The sequence below is a fragment of the Hyperolius riggenbachi genome, chromosome 12 (assembly GCF_040937935.1).
Source record: "Hyperolius riggenbachi isolate aHypRig1 chromosome 12, aHypRig1.pri, whole genome shotgun sequence".
Taxonomy (NCBI): Eukaryota; Metazoa; Chordata; class Amphibia; order Anura; family Hyperoliidae; genus Hyperolius; species Hyperolius riggenbachi.
Genome location: NC_090657.1, coordinates 34,091,430 through 34,110,288, shown reverse-complemented (window position 1 = coordinate 34,110,288; position 18,859 = coordinate 34,091,430).

The following is an 18,859-nucleotide window of genomic DNA, read 5'->3' as shown; positions in this document are numbered from 1 at the left end:
CCTCCATGGTGGGAGAGGTGAGAGACTCCGTAATGCCCTTTGTGAAATCCTCCATGAAGAGAAGAGTGAATTGTTTCATGATGGCCACCTTTATGAGACTCTCCATGGTGCACTGAGTGCTGGACAGCTGAGATATGATTGGAGATATTATGGCTGGTCCCTTTGTTGGATCCAGTTGAGGAATGTGAAGTCTTGATACAGTGGCTCATGATGATGATCCTACACTGACTGCACTACACTATAATTTTGTCAACACTTCTGGTTAATTGAGAGTGTCTATATGCCTTATTTTATACTGGGGCAGGGGGTGTTACAAAACGCTACACGATTTTATGAGGAATTCACATGCATCACATTCTGTTTCATTTGGACATTGATGAAATTTATATAAGAGACATTTGTGTGATTGCTTGAAAAAGATCACAGCGTGTGGAAGCTGTGACAGGTTTATTGTCATGTTGTACAGCTCTATAATACACACCACGCCTATACAGCTAAAACAAAGGGCTTTAGAAGTGAGCATTATTCACACATCAAACCTCTATAAATGATTAATTGACTTTCAGTATACATAAATTCTTCCTTTCCTGAGTAGTTTTGGATATACTGTATTGTACATTTATTGTCATTTAAAGAAGAATTCCAAAAAGTGTAATTGGTCTGGTGACTAAATAGAAAATTTTTTTGTAATTTGCATCTGTGGCAGGGGTGGGGGGGGGGGTATCAATCACCATTTCAAAGCTGCATATCTTCTTAAAACTGTGTAAGGTGTTAATGTTTCCCACATTAGTATAAGTACTTCCTGTTGTCAGTAGTGATGAACACCTGTGATGAGCCGAAATTTTTCATTTTCGTATTTATGACAAAATGTGCAATTATGACACCAAATTGCAATTCGTAAATTTGTGTCAATTTCATGCTAGATTTACATGTAATTTCATGTTGATTTCATTTGTAATTCTGTAATTTATAGGAATTACAATAATGATGGAAAACAGAAATCGTAATTTCTTGTTTTACACAAAATGAGGGAAATTGCAGGTAACAAAATCGTAATTTCACAGTTACATTTTGCCCAAAAATGACTGCAATTACGGAAACAATCTTAATTACGTAAATGATCATAATGATGGAAAATTTGTGTATGGTCGTAACTACGCAAAATTGGATGTCATTTTTAGTGATTAGGATTTTTCATTACGATTGTAATTACTAACATTACACCAAATTTTGTGAAATCGTAATTACACATTGGGATCACTAATGGACACTTTTTATGTTCCTCTCAGTCCGTAACACTCTATCCATTCGTTCTACCTTCCATCCATCAATGCATCTCTCCCTTTCTCCATGTATGTATCCATCCATTTTTTAATTCATTCAAATGTATGAAAAAGAGAAGTGGGTCCGCTTCAATGTCTTCAGGAATTTATTAAGGACTTATCCCCAAACAGCAACAGGACATACAAAAGCTGACATGTTTCGGACCTAAACTTGGTCCTTAATCATGGTTGCCATGAGTAAGGACCAAGTTTAGGTCCTGTTTCGGACCTAAACTTGGTCCTTAATCATAGTTGCCATGAATTAAGGACCAAGTTTAGGTCCGAAACATGTCAGCTTTTGTATGTCCTGTTGCTGTTTGGGGATAAGTCCTTAATAAATTCCTGAAGACAGTGAAGCGGACCCACTTCTCTTTTTCATCAGTTTATTGGCCTAGGCTGCCTAAGGTCCAGCTCTGTCAATTGCTGGAGTGTAGCGGTGTATTCCTCGTGTTCATTCATTCACATGTACTTGTTTCTCTGATGACATTAGATGTGTTCTACAAACACGCGGGACAACTTTTTTTTTCAAGACACAACAGAAGAGTTTTATTTAGTTCCAGAAAGCATAGCCACATGCTGTATACAACTTTACATCGCAGAAACAACAAACATATTGACAGTATTCCCATAGAACAGATCCCTCTCCAGGTGTACTGAGCACTGATACAGCATACATCCCCCAGCAGTCTCATTCTTGATGGGATGGTCAATGAGCACAGCCTACTTAAAATATTAAAATACATTTTGCTGGATGAGGGTAAGAGAAATTATATGGTAAAAATGCAAATTCAGCAAAGAGTTGATGGGTTGGGCCATTCTCTGCCTACATTTATCTCCATTTGGAAACTCTACGCCGAAACTTTTAGTACTTGGTCTTGCCGTGACTAGTAAAAGAAAAGCATGGATCTTTCCATCTTCTACAATCATGAAGTGAAAGGACAATTGGGGCTTCCTTACTAGTGGCCGTGGGCATAACAGGTGTTGGTGCCCTCAGTATATGTAGCCAGGAGTAGGTGCCCTCCCTCAGTTAGACAGCCAGCTCTAGGTGCCCCGTTGGAAGGCGGCGCCTTAAGCGATCGCTCGGGTCGCTCAGGTCAAAGGCCAGCTATGAGTCAGAACACCTGGACTCTTATTCATCTTCAGTTTAAATAACTTTTTAGCTCTCTGCTATAGAAAAACGTACCAAAAAGTAGGTGAAAAAGTACTGTGAATTTTTTTTCTGGGTATTTTCTTGCTTGCTGGTGGCTTAAACATCATTTTATTGATGAGGAATGAAAAGATCACCTTGGAGGAAACTTTGAATAATAGCCGTGATATGCTTACTTGTCCTGGGTTAGTGTTTGAACAGTGACGTAGCTATGAAGCTGTGGGCTCCAGTGCAAGTTTTGCATTGGGGCCCCCAAAACACTCTATACATAACAATTGATATGGCGCACCAAATCCAATCAAGGACAACCACAGTGTCAGAGGTGAAAGAACCGGATTGGGAACAGTGTGTTAATGATCACTACTATTCAAAGCATATATAGAAGTAATTATTACCAGCACAGGACCAATCTAGAGCTAATAATGTAGTTGAGAGTGGGGCCCCTCTAGCCCAAGGGCCCCGATGCGGTGGCTAACTCTGCACCCCCTATTTCTACTCCACTATGTTTGAAAGAGCATAAAAGGCAGTGGATCCTCAATACGAGATGCAAATATTTCTGGCTTAAATGGGAAAACATAACAGTATCCTACATAACACCCTGAATTCAAATTACCTTTACTATCGCATTATGTAGATGGGAATAGTAAGCATCCTTATAATATCATCAAACAAGTAAGTTGGAGTCATTATAAGCAGAGAGTACTTTTGCCATGGTGTCCAATATATACAGTAGAGTCCCAGGTAACCGGGGCTCTACCACCTGGGAGGCTCAACCAACTGGTAGTAAATGGGGGGGTGGGGGGGGACAATGGGTGCGTGCCTCTCATTATGCAGAGTGGTGCACAGTAGAAATGCCTCAAAGCTCTGAGCGCCAGTTGTCTTCACTACTACAGCTACCCGCTGTTCTGCTGCATCCTCATACGGCTCCAGATGTGACACCTGACCTGCATCAGGTGACATGCACACATTGCAAGCCCTACAGAGGCAGCAGTAAAGCAGCAGACAGCTGCAAGAAGTGAACAGGACTGGTGCCTGGAGCTTTTTACATTGCGCACTACTTTGCATTTGCTCTGTGAAGGGGGGAGGGGAGAGGGGTTTAGGGTTTTCATTATAATGCATAGGGGGCAAATCAAAGCCCCCTGTGGTCACCTGAGGGGGTGAACGCAAACACCCTTCGTTCGCCGCAAACTATTAGCCGGCAGAACAGTTTGGGCCATCTGTATATCTAGCATCAGGCAGTCCCGACCTATGCGGAATAACCAAGGCCCTACTGTATTCCGTTCTGGAGCATAAAGCTTATTTTGATTCACAACAAACTGTTATCCACTATTAATGTAGATATTTATGGTGAATCAGTTAATCAGCCTTTAAATATGTCCTGGTTTATGGTGCTCTCATGTCAAGAAGAGTCACTGAGCAATCACTCAAACATAATTTTTTTTAGGAATCATTAACCATACCAATTAACATATAACTTAACAATACATAAGTGCCTATAACTGCTACGGACAACTCAGTTCAAAACAATCTTTTTAAATGGAGTTTGTTAAAATATATCTGCAATCACCTGAAGTAAAGTTAGGAAACTCATTACCATCATTTAAACTGTCACTCCTAGCATTTTTTATGAAATAACCTGTAGGGAGTAAACCCTATACTCGAGTTAAAGTAAATCAGAGCAACATGAGCTAAACACATCACAACATATTTTATGATTCCAGGTAAATTGAAAGAAAATTGTATGAAAGAAAGATGTTTTTTTCCAGAGGAATACCAAGGAGAATGATACTGTTGCTAAGAGTTTCAGAAGTTACCGCCCCCAGTGTCAGGAGGAAGTCCTCAACTTATGATCAAGTGACCTTCCTTGATGGTCCTTTAATTTAAAGAAATAGTGAAGCCACCGGTACAGAAAAAAAAAATCAGATACTCACCTATAGAGGAGGAAGGCTCTGGATCTCTTAGAGCAGTGATGGCTAACCTTGGCACTCCAGCTGTGGTAGAACTACAAGTCCCATGAGGCATTGAAATACTCTGACAGCTCTAAGCATAACTTGGGGAGGCAGAGGCATGATGGGATTTGTAGTTTTGTCACAGCTGGAGTGCCAAGGTTAGCCATCACTGTCTTAGAGCCTTCCCTTTCCTATTGGTGTACACGTTCTAGCAACGTCTTTTGTTCCAATTTGCCAGGTCGAGGTACCTTTGGAAGGCTTCGGGAGCACTTGTGGTGCACACATGTGTGCATGTATTTGACCAGTTTTTGAATAACCTCAAAGGGGATGGTAGCCCTGGAGTGAGCACACTGAGACAGGACCTTCCCTCCCAATAGGTGAATATCTCACTTTATTTAATTTTAAGGAGCTAAGCTTTTACATTCAGTATGCTTAAGTATAACTACTCAATGTCTGGAGCTACTAAACATTTAGATATAAGTGGTTCATGGTAGCCGACTTTAAGGAAAGATGAAGGCTTCTTCAGTCTCAAATGCAGTGTTGAGGGTAAAGATACCCCCAGATTGTTAAAGAGAAGAGTTTTGGACCATCTACAGTACAGCCTAATGAAAAGGTGGCAGTGACCCCTATTCAATTAACTTTTCTTCTGAGCTTTCTCATAAGAGATATTTCCAGGCCTTATGAATAAAATACCTTTACAGCCCACCGAAAGGTCAAAATAAGTTGATGAGATGAGATTACGATTTTGGCTAATTTTTAGTATTTATTCAACTGTTCAGTGCTAAAATGTTAGTCCTTGGTACTTGGCTAAAAAGTATTGGCCAACTTATTTTTAATATTTACTTTCTTGTTTAGGGCTAAAAACATATTTTACTCATCTCTTGTTAGAAAAACTTGAGAACATGTAATTGCTTATGGGCCAATGACCCTTAATTTTTTTTTTTACTTTTAAGTTTTTTCCCAGGATATGATTTTTTATTTTATGATTCACATAACTTTTTAGCTCTTTGCATTCAAAAAAATAACAAACAGCAAAAAAAGTACTTTCAAAGTTATTCTAAATATTTTCTTTCTTGATGTTAGCAAGGGGTATTTTTATAGATGGCCCTTATGCAATTCATTTTTTTCTCCTGAGAGTTTAAAATATTTTTTCAGCACTTTGCAATCAAGTACTACAAAAGTAGGTGAAAAAGTACTATCAAAATTATTTTTGAGTATTTTCTAGCGTGCTGGGGGTTTAAAGCAGAGTTCCCCAACCCTGTCCTCAAGTACCACCAACAGTACATGTTTTGCAGAAAACCACAAACATTCTCAGGTGGGGTAATTAGTGTTTTAGCAGAGCTGATTAACTACCGCTGTGGATTTCCACAAAACATGCACTGTTGGTGGGCCTTGAGGACAGGGTTGGGGAACAGTAGTTTAAAAGATATTTTATTCACAAGGTGTAAAAATATTACCCAGGAGAAAAAGTGAATTGAGTATGGGCCCAAACACTACCTGCTAGTTTGCTAAGCCCCAGTGGTCAACATTCAATTACATTATTCTCCTTAGGGCTCGTTTCCACTATTACGGTGCAGAATCGCCTGGATTCCACCGCTGATGAAATCGCATGCGGATGCGATTCCCCATGCATTTTTTTGCTGCGAATTAGCATGCGAATTCGCATAGGTGAGGGTATATGCGATTTTAATCATGTCACTGCCTGTGTGAATTTACAGTGGTACCTATGCGAATTCGCATGCGAATTCACGGCAAAAAACGCATGGGGAAACCTCATGCGATTTCCCAATTAAATACATTGCATGCGATTCGCATGCATTCCACTCGCAGGCGAATTCTGCGGCTCTTTTGTGCGTTTTTTCACCGCTGAAAAAAAAACGCACCTCAACAACGCTACAGTGGAAACAGGCCCATCCACTTGCATTACATGTGCAAATCCGCATGCGTTGGACGCATGCGGATTCGCGATAGTGGAAACGAGCCCTACGTTTTCTTCTAGGTGGTATTTTTACACCTTATAAATAAAATGTCTTTTAGCCATCAGCAAGCAAGAAAATGCTGAGAATAATTTTGACAGCATCTTTTCATTGTCTTTTTGGTACTATTTAATTTGCACAGAGCTCAAAAGTTCAGACGATGAAAAATGATCTCCAAGGAGAAACATTAGGATAAACATTGAATAAAGCCTAGCGTCATAAGCTTGTGTTTGCAACCTGTTAGAACAGGTGACATTTAGGCACTTTTGCATACATTGCACAGAGCCACAGGAACCTTAAAGGAGATTCGAGGTGAAAATAAACTGATGAGAAAAACAATCGTATAAATCCTCCTCCTCCAAAAAATGACTTTTTTTGGTATGCTACATTTTTGTTTTATATTTAAATCTAGTTTTTAAGTTTTTACTGTTTCATTGTCTCTGCTCAATGACACCTTCATTGACGTATGCCAAAGTTTAAATCTATGAATTATTGACCTTTTTATCTCTTCCCTGCTCTCAGAAGCCATTTACTGACAAGAAAGTGTTTTTTGGCTGTCATTACTTATCAGTGAGGGTTATGCTATAGTGGTTATGCTATAGTTTGACCCGGTACCAACCCAAACAGAAACTGTCACTTGCATACCTGATGTTTAACTCTTTCAGGCAGAGAAAGCAAAAAAGGAACACAGCATAGTTATTTGTGTGCTAGGCACTGTACATGCACATGTCTATCTCATGTCACATGTCACTTCTGTTATCCTTTAAATCTAACTTGATAATACAAGGCTTCTCCAGCTTTTTTTGGTGTGACCCATATTAGCCAGGATCTTAACTCACGATTGGTTAGTAAGTCTGCACATTAAAGTGATGGACCAATAGCACATCTTCAGAGGCAGGTCTGAAAGGAGCTAATCACAGAATTATTGATATTAAAAACAACATTTAAATTTGATCCTGGTTTCTTAACATTTAAACCAATGTAAAACTTGTGTTACTGTGCATAGAAACCTGCAAGACACCTATGCAAGATCTTGGCAAATGTGCATAGAAGTGGCACCAGATGCATGCCAGATGCCACCTATGCTAAAACATTGCTATTGCAATGCTAATGTGCATAGAAGTGTCACTGGATGCCTGTATATGACCCATACAAAAACATTGCAAGCTTTAGAGTGAAAAAAGGTTAATTTTTCTAACCAATTCCTGGAATTATTTGTCTTTTCTCATCTTCCCGAACACCCCCACCCCCCCCCCCCCCCCAAATGAATGATGTAACCCCATTCAACCTCCTACATGAGGTTTTTCAAACTTTACGAGATGTGAATTCCCCATCCTAAGAGGACTTAACTGCTCCTCCTCACCCTGCAAGACCTCTCTGTGCTCTCTGGACAACATCTCCATCCCTAATACAATTCCCAGCCATATATGGACGAACAGGAGGCGAGTTAAATAGCAGACTAGATGCGCTCCCTACCGTGACCTCCCACTGCACATCCCAGAAATGCTATAATGACCCCACCATGCTGTGCCTTCTTGGTGCCTGGACCCCGTCACCAGGCATGGGCTCATGAGTACTTACGAGTGGCTAAGTAGTCGAACTCATGATATCGTGCACTCCAAACAGCTTGCACGCGTCCTATTGGATGTGTTGCAAGCCTCATTACTGCACAATTCCTCCTTCCGGCTTGAAGGAGGAAGTGCACGGTGGTGAGGCTTGCACCGCGTCCAATAGGACGCGTGCAAGCTGTTTGGAGCGCACAATATACCACAGACTTATGGGTAAATTACCCCTTATTTCCCAGACGCATACCTGAGGCAATTAAGCCTCATTTAAATCACAAATTGTAGTGCTTAGCCAATCTTAAGTACTTGTGAGCCCATCACTGCCTGCCATAGCCAGACAATTTTAAATGAAGTGGAAGGGGCTGTATAGCGTCTATAACAGCCGCAACCCATCTCTAAAAACCCATGAAAAAGTTGACTTTAAGCCTGTATTCAGTATATCAGGGTGAATAACAATGGTAACACCTCAACTCAAAAAAAAAAAAAGATTAAATCCAAAGTTTTGAAGGAGAGACAAAATCTTGGAAGAATTTGTCTGTCTTTCACAGCTGCTTACCTCCATTTAAAGTAGCATTACCAGACTTGCTTTGAAAAACAGAAATTAAGGCGTGCAGAATTATACATCTGACATAAGGCCTGATGCAGGAAGCAGCGGTAAAATTGACGTTTTATTACCAGAACTAATGGCAGGGTGGCCGCGCACCCCTCCCTATTAGCACAACATTTGTTGCTACGGTAACATGTGGTACACACTTAGTATACCGCATGTTATCCAGGTAATGCGCATTGGGCTAAAAGGGTAATGCCAGCTGCTGCCCCCTGTCATTAATACCAGTACTTCCTACATTAGGCCCATAGTTCCTCGATGTGGACTCATGTGCCATAACAATGGGCGCAATTATAATTAGATAATACAGATGGGACATACCCATTGTGCGCAATTATGACTAGATAATGAAGGAAAGAAAGAAAAGCTGTTGTAACATTTACAGTAAAGTCCAGCCATGTAGAGGGAAGCTCATCTTTGTTGAGTGGTGGATCCTTTACGGAAAACATCTCCAACGACATTGGGTCTATCCGCTGTGTCCTCACTTTGCACCGAATCACTTAGTTTGGTGAACTGGTTCCTTGGTTTGGTGATCACCTTTATCATTGTCAGGTTCTTGTGTGCTCACATGTCTTGGACCACTGTGAGATACTGAAATTACAACATATCCATTATATCATATACTTCTATTATGCACATGTCAAACATTTATTACGCACATCTCAAATACATCTACATCCATCCTATATAGAACATTAAAGAGCTTGTAGTGCATTGTTGTAAACTTAAGATACATGCACAATAGTCTTGTCCGGCCTCTCCTGAGGCCCATTGAATCATTCATATGGCTAAGAGAAGCCCAAGCATGCCTTCCCCTGGCTCTTCCACCCAGGCACACTCACGCCCAGAGGGTAATTTGGGTGTCGGCAGCGGCCAATAAATAGCAGTAACAGGCAGCACAAATATTGGTGAAGGTGGTTTTAGCATCTCAGCAGCATCTCCATCAGGGATGGTTGTAGTCAGCCAACTTCGCTACGCTGAAACTACGCGTAGTTTTGCGCAATTACGTTTCGCCAAACTACGGCTTTGAAATAAAATATTCGCTTTGTATGCACACCCGGCCCTAGACTTTTTGCCGCCTGAGGAGGCAATCTTTAAAGAAATTGCCGCCCCCCCCAAGCCGTTGGTGTGGGGGGCCGCCCGAGCTGGAGGGGATAGCGGGCAGGAAGGGGGTATTGGGCCTAGCGGCGGGGAGGGGGGTCGGACCCCCCTCCCTCACCTGGGTCCCCCATCCTCTGCTCCCCTCCAGCTTTAAAAAGTTACGTCGCTGGCTGAAGCCCACTGGGCAGTGTAGCAGTAAGTTATGTCAGTGGAGCGCACGCTGGAACGAGGAAGTGGTGAGTGATCCCCACCCCTTGCCTCTTACAATAGCTGCAGCCAGCGACATAACTTTTTAAAGCTGGAGGGGAGTGGAGGACGGGGGACCCAGGCGAGGGAGGGGGGGTCAGACCCCCCTCCCCGCCGCTAGGCCCAATACCCCCTTCCTGCCCGCTATCCCCTCCAGCTCGGGCGCCCCCCCACACCCACGGACGAGTGGGTGCTGCCCCCCCAGAAGTGCCACCTGAGGCAAAAGTTTCACCCCGCCTCATGGGGGTTCGTATGCATTTCATAGACTACGCGTTAAAATACGCAGTTACACGTAGTGCGAAGCGTACTGTATGCGGATGCTTATGCCCGTATGCAGAAAATTTTATGCATTAATTCCCTTGTACATGCTTATACCGGGAACTCTTCTATGCGTACATTTGACTTTACAATGTGTACATTTGTAAGCATACAATCCGCACGCGGAAAAAGACGCGAGTAACGCATGTAGTTCACTACACATGTTAACTACGCATAGTGGGCGTAAGCTACGCGTAACAGTACTTCGTTACGTGTAAATTCGTAAGTGTAGTTTTGAAACTTCACCTACGATTTGCGATGCGTAGATGCGAACTACGATGCGTAAATTCGCACTGGCGTAGTTTCTGCTCATCCCTGATCTCCATGTTTCCCCATTCAGCACATCTTTGATAACAACTTAGAGTTGGCTGAGGAGGACACACAGAAGGGTTCACAGAGATGGTCACTGGAGTAGGAGAGAGGAGTGACTGCTACTCTGAATGATGAGGGGAGTGGGGGGGGGGGGACATGTGGGGCACTGCTATAACACTGGGGGAGAAGTGCTTGTGATGCCCTAATAAAGTTTTATTGGGGAAAAACAATTCTAATAATGTGTTGTTTTTTTAGAAGGTGGGGCAGAAATGCCTATGTGGGTGTTACTCTGATGATGAATACGTTGAGGGTGTGGAGGGGTGCCATCCAAAATTTTGCTATGGGGCTCAGTGATTTCTAGCTATGCCCCTGGTGGGGTGCAAAAAAAGCTTCTGAAAATTAGTTTAAAGCACACCTGACCTGAAGTGAAAGGGATATGGATGCTGCCACATTTATTTCTTTTTAACCACTTGAGCCTAACAGGACAAAAATGTTCGTCCAGTTAGGTTGCGCACGCTCCTGTGGGCTCCCACCGCCAGCCATTAGCCCAGCAATCAATGAAAGGGATTATAGATCCCTTTCATTGATCGGACCCCCCCGGAGAAAAGCCAGACAGCGTCTCTTTAGATGCTGCGACTTTTCTGAGCTAAAGTTCCTGGTCTTCTTTCTTCTTCCTGGGAGCGAGATCGATCGCTCCCAGAACTTTTTGACTGTAATAGTAAAACTATTTTGACAAATAGTAAAACTATACCCCAAACCACATTTTATTAAATAAATACATGTTTAAACATTTAAAATCCCCTGTTTGCCTCCCACACCAAAAAATACCCACATAAAAGTTTTAATAAAAAATAAAATAAAAAAATTACAATAATAATAAAAAAAAAAAAAAAAATAGTTACCTAAGGGTCTGAACTTTTTAAATATTCATGTCAAAGGAGTATATCAATGTGATTTATTAAATTATGGGCTTCTAAATAGTGATGGACGCAAATTGAAAAAATGCACCTTTATTTCAAAAATTAAATATCGGCACCATACATTGTGATAGGGACATAATTTAAATGGTGTAATAAGCTGGAGAAATTGGCAAATAAAGTACATAGGTTTTAATTTCAAACTATAATGGGCAAAAGCAGAGCAATAATGATTTTTTTCCATTTCTTTCTTAATATTCCTGTTAAAATGGATTTAGAATACATTAATACTCAGCAAAATGTATCACCCACAAAAAGACTAATTGGTGGCGGAAAAAAACAAGATATAGATCAATTCATTGTGATGAGTAGTGATAGAGTTATTGGCAAATGAATGGGAGGTGAAAATTGCTCAGATGTAAAAAAAATCTCAACCCTGTGGGCTGAAGTGGTTAAATACTGCAGATTGCCTTGTTTTCCTGCTGACCTTCTGTATCTAATATTTTTAGCCAAAGGCCCTCAACAAGCATGCAGCAGATCAGGTGTTTCTGACTGAAGTATGACTAGATTAGCTGCAGTTTGATGTGCCAATTGGCGTGAAGTGCTAGGGGCGGAGATTGCAGGGGATCGGACGTGCGATGCTGGAATGAGCTCCGCTCTGTCATCAGTCTCCTATTAGACGGCGAAACCGATGTCTATTTACATAGTACATCGCTGCAATCTACGGCTGTCCCCCTGAGAGGCAGGAGAGCGATCGGCTCACATAGGCTGATGTCTTTGAGAGCCGATCACTGGGATTGGCTGGCAGGGGGAGGGAGGGCGGAGTTAATAAAAAAAAAATAGTAAAATGTATTTATAAAAAATACAATAATGATTTATAAAAAACAAATAAACATCTGGGGAGAAATCATAGCCCACCAACAGAAATCTCTGTTGGTGGACAAAAAAAAAAAAAGAGGAGGGGGTAGATCACTTGTGTGCTGAGTTGTACGGCCCTGCAGCAAGACCGTAAAGAGTAACTGTCAGGCATAAAATAAAAAAATCAATTCTTTATTTTTATCTGGTAAACAAGTAATAAGGATGCTAATCAGGCAATCCAAAAGTTAAAATAGCTATTACTTTTCTAATAAATTATCATTCCCCAGTTTACATGATTCTTATTTGGTACACATAAAATTTGCTACACAAAAGAGAAGTTGCAGGGCATGCTGGGTTGTCTCTGTTTTTGCTTCTCTACTTCCCCCCAGACTTAACTAATGCAGCCTGATTGGCTGAAGCCTCTTTCCCTCCTATTTTCCCCTCCCTTACCTCTGTTCCTCTCTGATTGGCCAACATTTCTCAGGCTGAAACAATGCACTTTCTATAGTGAAGGGCGGGCAAATCAGGCAGAGGAGACTAAGGGCGGATATTACATCACGACTGGCTTCAAAATAGCCACAGTAAATATGGAAACTGTCTAGAATAGGATTCTCTACTTTTCCTTTATAAAATTCACAGGAATCATAACGTGGACAGTTCAATACATATGTTATGTAAGTAGAGCAAGTATTTATCTACTTATATATTTTTTGCTTCCTGAGATAGTATGGCTGACAGCTGCTCTTTAAAGCGGCAGTGACCCTATTAGTAAAAAATGGCATGGTCACTGTGGGGGGTTTAAACCGTGGTCCTCAAGTAGTTAAAATGATTAAAATATGGCAGCCATCATATGCTTCTCAATTCAGGTTCCCTTTAATTCCAAGTAAAGAAAACAAAACTGCATGAAAGCAGCATTCATACATGACCTAATAGAGTTTTCAGGTTGGCTTGCATTACTAGGCCTGGGCTGCATGAAAACGTAAAACCCATTCTGAAAGCAACCCTGCCCCACCAGGGGTGTAACTATAGTCCCTGGGATCACAGGGGGCCCAGAGCTCTAAGGGGGCCCCAACTACTACATCACTTTCTCCAATAAAGGGGTCCACCCTTCAGATCAGGTGTTTTTGTGGATACACTTGTTATAGGTGTGAAGATTATGATGTCTACACTTGTTTTATGACCCTTACAAAATGGGCCCCAGGCTTCGAGGGTCACCAGGCAAGGGAAAGGGTTCAAGCATGGGGGCCCCATAAAAGTTTTGCTGGGGGGGCTTGATTTGTTATACCACTGCATGCCAGTCAAAGTAAGGCCAGAAGAGAGGAGGGGTTCTTGCACATCTTGAGATGCACAGATGTATTATGAAGATTATAATGTAAACAACAAATGCACACATCTCAGTAGTACCTAAAAGGTAAAATTTTCCTAAGCTGTATTTGCATGTTTTTCAACTGTGTTTTTTCAGACACTACTGATGCCTGAAAGATCAGGAGGGCAGCTGGCAACTTGCTTTGCTTAAAAAGGAAATACATATGGCAGCCTCCATATTCCTTTTACTTTAGGTGGGCTTTAACCACTTAAGCCTATTTGGATGAATATATCCATCCAGATAGGCTGTGCTGCTGCCAGCGCGCACTCCCGCCGCCTGCCGTTAGCCCTGAGATCAATGATGGGGAATATAAATCCTATTCATTGATCCAAGTGCCCTGCAGAAAAAAACAGACAGCCTTTCTGCAAAAAAAAAAAAAAAAAAAAAACGAAAAAAGTTCTGTCCTCCTAATGCTTCCTGGAAGTGAGATCATTTGCTTCCTGGAAGTGAGATCATTCGCTTCAAGGAATTTTTGTCTGTATTGTAAAACTACACTCACATAACTTTTTTATTAAAAAAATACATTAAATTACATTTAAAATTAGCCATTTACTTCCCACACCAAACAATACCCAAATAAAATTTTTAATAAAAAATAAATACAAAACATTAAAATAAGATCTAATCTTGTAAATAGTAATAGACGCAAAAAATGCACCTTTAATTCCAAATAAAATATCGGCGCCATAAATTGTGATAGGGACATAATGTAAATGGTGTAATAACTGGGACAAATGGGCAAATAAAATATATAGGTTTTAATTATGGTAGCATGTATACATTTCAAACTATAATGGCCAAAAACTGAAAATATTTTTTTTCCATTTCTTTGTGAATCTTCCTGTTAAAATGGATTTAGAATAAAATTCTTAGCAAAATGCATCACCCAAAGAAAGCCTAATTAGTGGCGGAAAAAAACAAGATATAGATCATTTCATAGATAAGTAGTGATAAAGTTATTAGTGCATGAATGGAAGGCGAAAGTTGCTTGGATGCATTAGGTGAACAAACAATGTGAGCTGAGGTGGTTAAACTCACTCTGTGATGGCCTGTGTTTTCAATATCAGAAATACGATTTTCAAAAAAAAAAATAGATTGTAAGCAAGAGAAAACAGTATTCAACTTGGGGAATACTTTCATTACTTCCTTGAGTTTGCCTTCAACATACTTTACATTTACGGTATTGTATCAGTTTATATGCTACAGAGTCAGACGCTGCCATGTGTGTGTCGTCCTCTGCAGTCATCACTCTGACATTCCTATGGGAGGCACTAGTGTAAAGCAAGAACTACTGAGCAGCCATATACTGTACGTCTGTCACTGACAACAAGTTCACTGTACAAAGTACCCAGATAAGTCATGGTGACACAGAACCACTAAGAAATTATAAGGAGCCAAAAGAGAACAAAAAGCCCCTTTACTAACAAAAAAACCGCAATGCTAAATATGAATTTGTTTGCTTAAAGTGAATCAAGGAGAAAATAAACTGATAAGATAAAAATTGTATTTATCCTCCTTTTCCTAAAAATATATATTTTTTTTTTTTACATATCCCATGGTTTTATTTTTTATTTAAACATTTACAAGGTAGATTGAATGTGCTCGGTGGCAGCCTATTAAGAGTCCTTAAATGAAAATACATGAACCATTGCCCTTTTTCTATCTCCCTCTGTCCTCAGAAGTTGAATTCTGCCTGGAAAACGTTTACAGCTGTAAATTGTTTATCAGTGATATTTACTATATGCCCGACAAGTTACCGACAAGACAGAAACTGTCACTTCCATACTTAAAAATGAACTCTTTCAGGGAGCAAAATAAAGCAAGTAAAACAGCCTGGTTATTAATATGTTTTGCACTGTACATACACATGTTTATCTCATGTCACATGTCATCTCGGGTAAACTTTAACTACTTACCGATTGGCGTGGATGCGGTGGCAGCCCCAGGACCGCTCCAAGCCGATTGGCGTGAACAACATTCTATGGGGCTAGCAGGAGATCGTGTGCGCTGCTGCTCACGCATCCCTGCTTGGAGGCTCCGCTCCGCCTCCAGTCTCCCAGTGGCGACTGCCGCTTGGAGACTATTAGACGGTGACACTGCCATCTAATATACATGTACAGCGCTGCGATCTAAGGCAGCGATGTACTGGGAACAGCCGTGTGACACAGCCGTCCCCCTGGGAGACCTGACAGCTGAAGCCTATGACAGCCGATCAAGCTGATGGGCTGGTGGGGGAGGGAGGGGGGAGAGTAAAAAAAAAAATCAGACCCCACCAACAGAGAGCTCTGTTGGTGGGGAGAATAAACTCACTTGTGTGCTGAGTTGTATGGCCCTGCAGCTAGACCTTAAAGCTGCAGTGGCCATTTTAGTAACAAAATGTCCTGGTCACTAGCAGGTTTAACACTGCGGTTCTTATGCGGTTAAACAAGAAGGTATTTGCAATTCATATTCAGCTTTACGTAATGTGAGCAAGAAAGATCACCCATGATGCATCACTGCTGAATGGCCAAATCCTCTTCTGTGTCTCCGAAAGCCAAACACATTTTATGAGTTGCTGGAGAGCACAGTGTACAAATAAGGTGAACTAATGTTGCAAAGTCTATTATGATAAGTTATGATGAACTCATAATAATGGATCAGAACTACATAACTTTGTTTAGGTAGTTAAAATGAATGAATAGTTCTTCTTTACACTTACTCTCTCTGCGGATCTTTTCGTGGTGTTGATGATGTTGATGTTCTGGAAAGCTGCAAAAAAAAAATGATATTTCATTGATTGCATGTAAACGTTATGTAATATGCATATTAAAAATAAAGATAAAGTTGCAGTAATGGTTGATTTATGATATTATTGATTCTCAGCCAGTGCCTGGAAAATAGTTTTAACGCTCAGGGCTTAGAAAAAAAAATGCAGCATGCAGGACTCCACTTAAGCCTAACTGGACCAATATACAGTATTTGTCCAGTGTATTTGTGGAGAGTTCACCACCAGTTTGTCACTAAATGAGACATATGTGGTATCATTTTAACTGTGAAGAGCTGTAGAATACATTTTGGTGTGTCTTAAAGCGTGGGCACTCATCACGTAAAAAATGGGTAGGGACAAACTCAATCTAACATAAAAAAGTCATTTTCAAAACTATGGTCAAACTTGGGAAAGTTTTAACAAAACTACAAGAGACATATGTGGTAACATTTTAACCCTAATAAGTTGTAGAATGGAGTTTAGAAAGTTTTAGGGTTGAGGCCTTTGTCTTGTGTATTCTTTTTAGTCACAAACTGAATCAAAAGCAATGAAATGTTCACATATTATGTACCAAAATTAAAGACTTGTAAAATGAAAACAAAGCAAAAGAATATAAGAGAAAAAAAACATGTATTGTTAACTTGGCTTTTTAAATATGTATGCCATGAGGGTATATTACTATTATTTTTGCAAATAAGTTCTCATAAAGGTCTCATAATGTAGTGGCTGGATAGTGTAATGGTTAAGGGCTTTGCCTCTGGCACAGGAGACCAGGGTTCGAATCCCGGCTCTGCCTGTTCAGTAAGCCTGCACCTATTCAGTAAGAGACCTTGGGCAAGTCTCCCTAACACTGCTACTGCCTATAGAGCACGTCCTAGTGGCTGCAGCTCTGGCTTTGAGTCCACCAGGAGAAAAGCACAATATAAATGTTCTGTGTTTGTTTGTTTGTTTGTAATCATCGATAGGGTAGAATGAGAAAGCAAAAAACAGACAAAAAAAAAGACACCTTTATTTCCAAATACAATATTGTCATCGTACATTGTGCTAGGAACATAATCTAAATGTTGTAATAACCAGGATGGATGAGCAAATAAAATGTGTGGGTTTAACTTATACTTAGCACTGTTTATTATAAAGCTATATTGGATGTAAATGAAGAAATAGTGTGTTTTTTTCTATTTTCTACCTTAATTTCCCTTTAAAATGCAAAGAAATTAAGGTAATTACTAAACAAAATGTTCACACACTAACAGCCTAATTTGTCCTGAAAAAAAACGAAAACCTATATATAGATACTTTAGGGGTGATAAGTAGTAATAAAGTTATTGACGAATGAATGGGAGCAGTGCCGATATGTGAAAATTTCTCTCGTCCTGAAGTGGTTAAATTACAATCAAAATAAGAATAGCATGTAAAATCACATCCAATCCAGAACTTGGAATCACAGGGAGTGTAAAAGAGCCCTGAAGGGCATCTATTGTGAAAAATTGTAAAATTTTAAATGCCTACATACAAATGCCCATTTTGACCAGAGTAAAATGCACTATACTGTATATTGCTTACTTCCTATCTCCCGGTCACTTACCCAAGGCAGTAAAACTTTGACAGATCCGACAGGTTTTGCACTAGTCCCTTAGAGTGGGAAAAAAATAATATAGGCTGGTTCTATGTAGTTCTATCTATGACGGCAGAATATAGGCTGGTTCTATCTATGATGGCAGAGCACTGTGTGCAGGTCAGGAGCAGTTTTCATTGGCTCCTGGCCCTGTCATCACTGTAAGCCAATCCCATTGGCTTACATTGATTGACAGGGTCAGGAGCCAATGAAAACGGCTCATGACCGTTGCACAGCGCTCTGCCGTCAGAGACTTTGGAGTCAAAGCGGCGAGATCGCAGTTAATGGGACGTTGAACCTACGTCCAGTCAGGGCCGCAGCACCACCTGCTGGACGTAGATTCAACCTACGTCGGTCCAGATCTAGTTAAATCAGTCATTTTAGCTGCGTACATTAAGATAATCCATAAAGGGAAGGTTCAAGCAAAATAAAAAATTGAGTTTGACTTACCTAGGGCTTCTACAAGCCCCATATAGCCATCCTGTGCCCTTGTAGTCACTCACTGCTGCTCCAGTCCCCCACTGGCAGCTTGCCGACCTAGGAGGTCGGCGGGCCGCATTGCGTACATTTTTACGCATTTCCGCTAGTGCAGGAACATTAACGCATACATTTTTACGCATTACTGGTTCAATGCGTACATTTTTACACATTGAACCAGTAATGCGTAAAAAGGTATGTGTTAATGTTCCTGCACTAGCGGGAATGCGTAAAAATGTACGCAATACGGACCGCCGACCTCCAAGGTCGGCAAGCTGCCAGCGGGGGACTGAAGCAGCAGTGAGTGACTACAAGGGCACAGGATGGCTGCATGGGG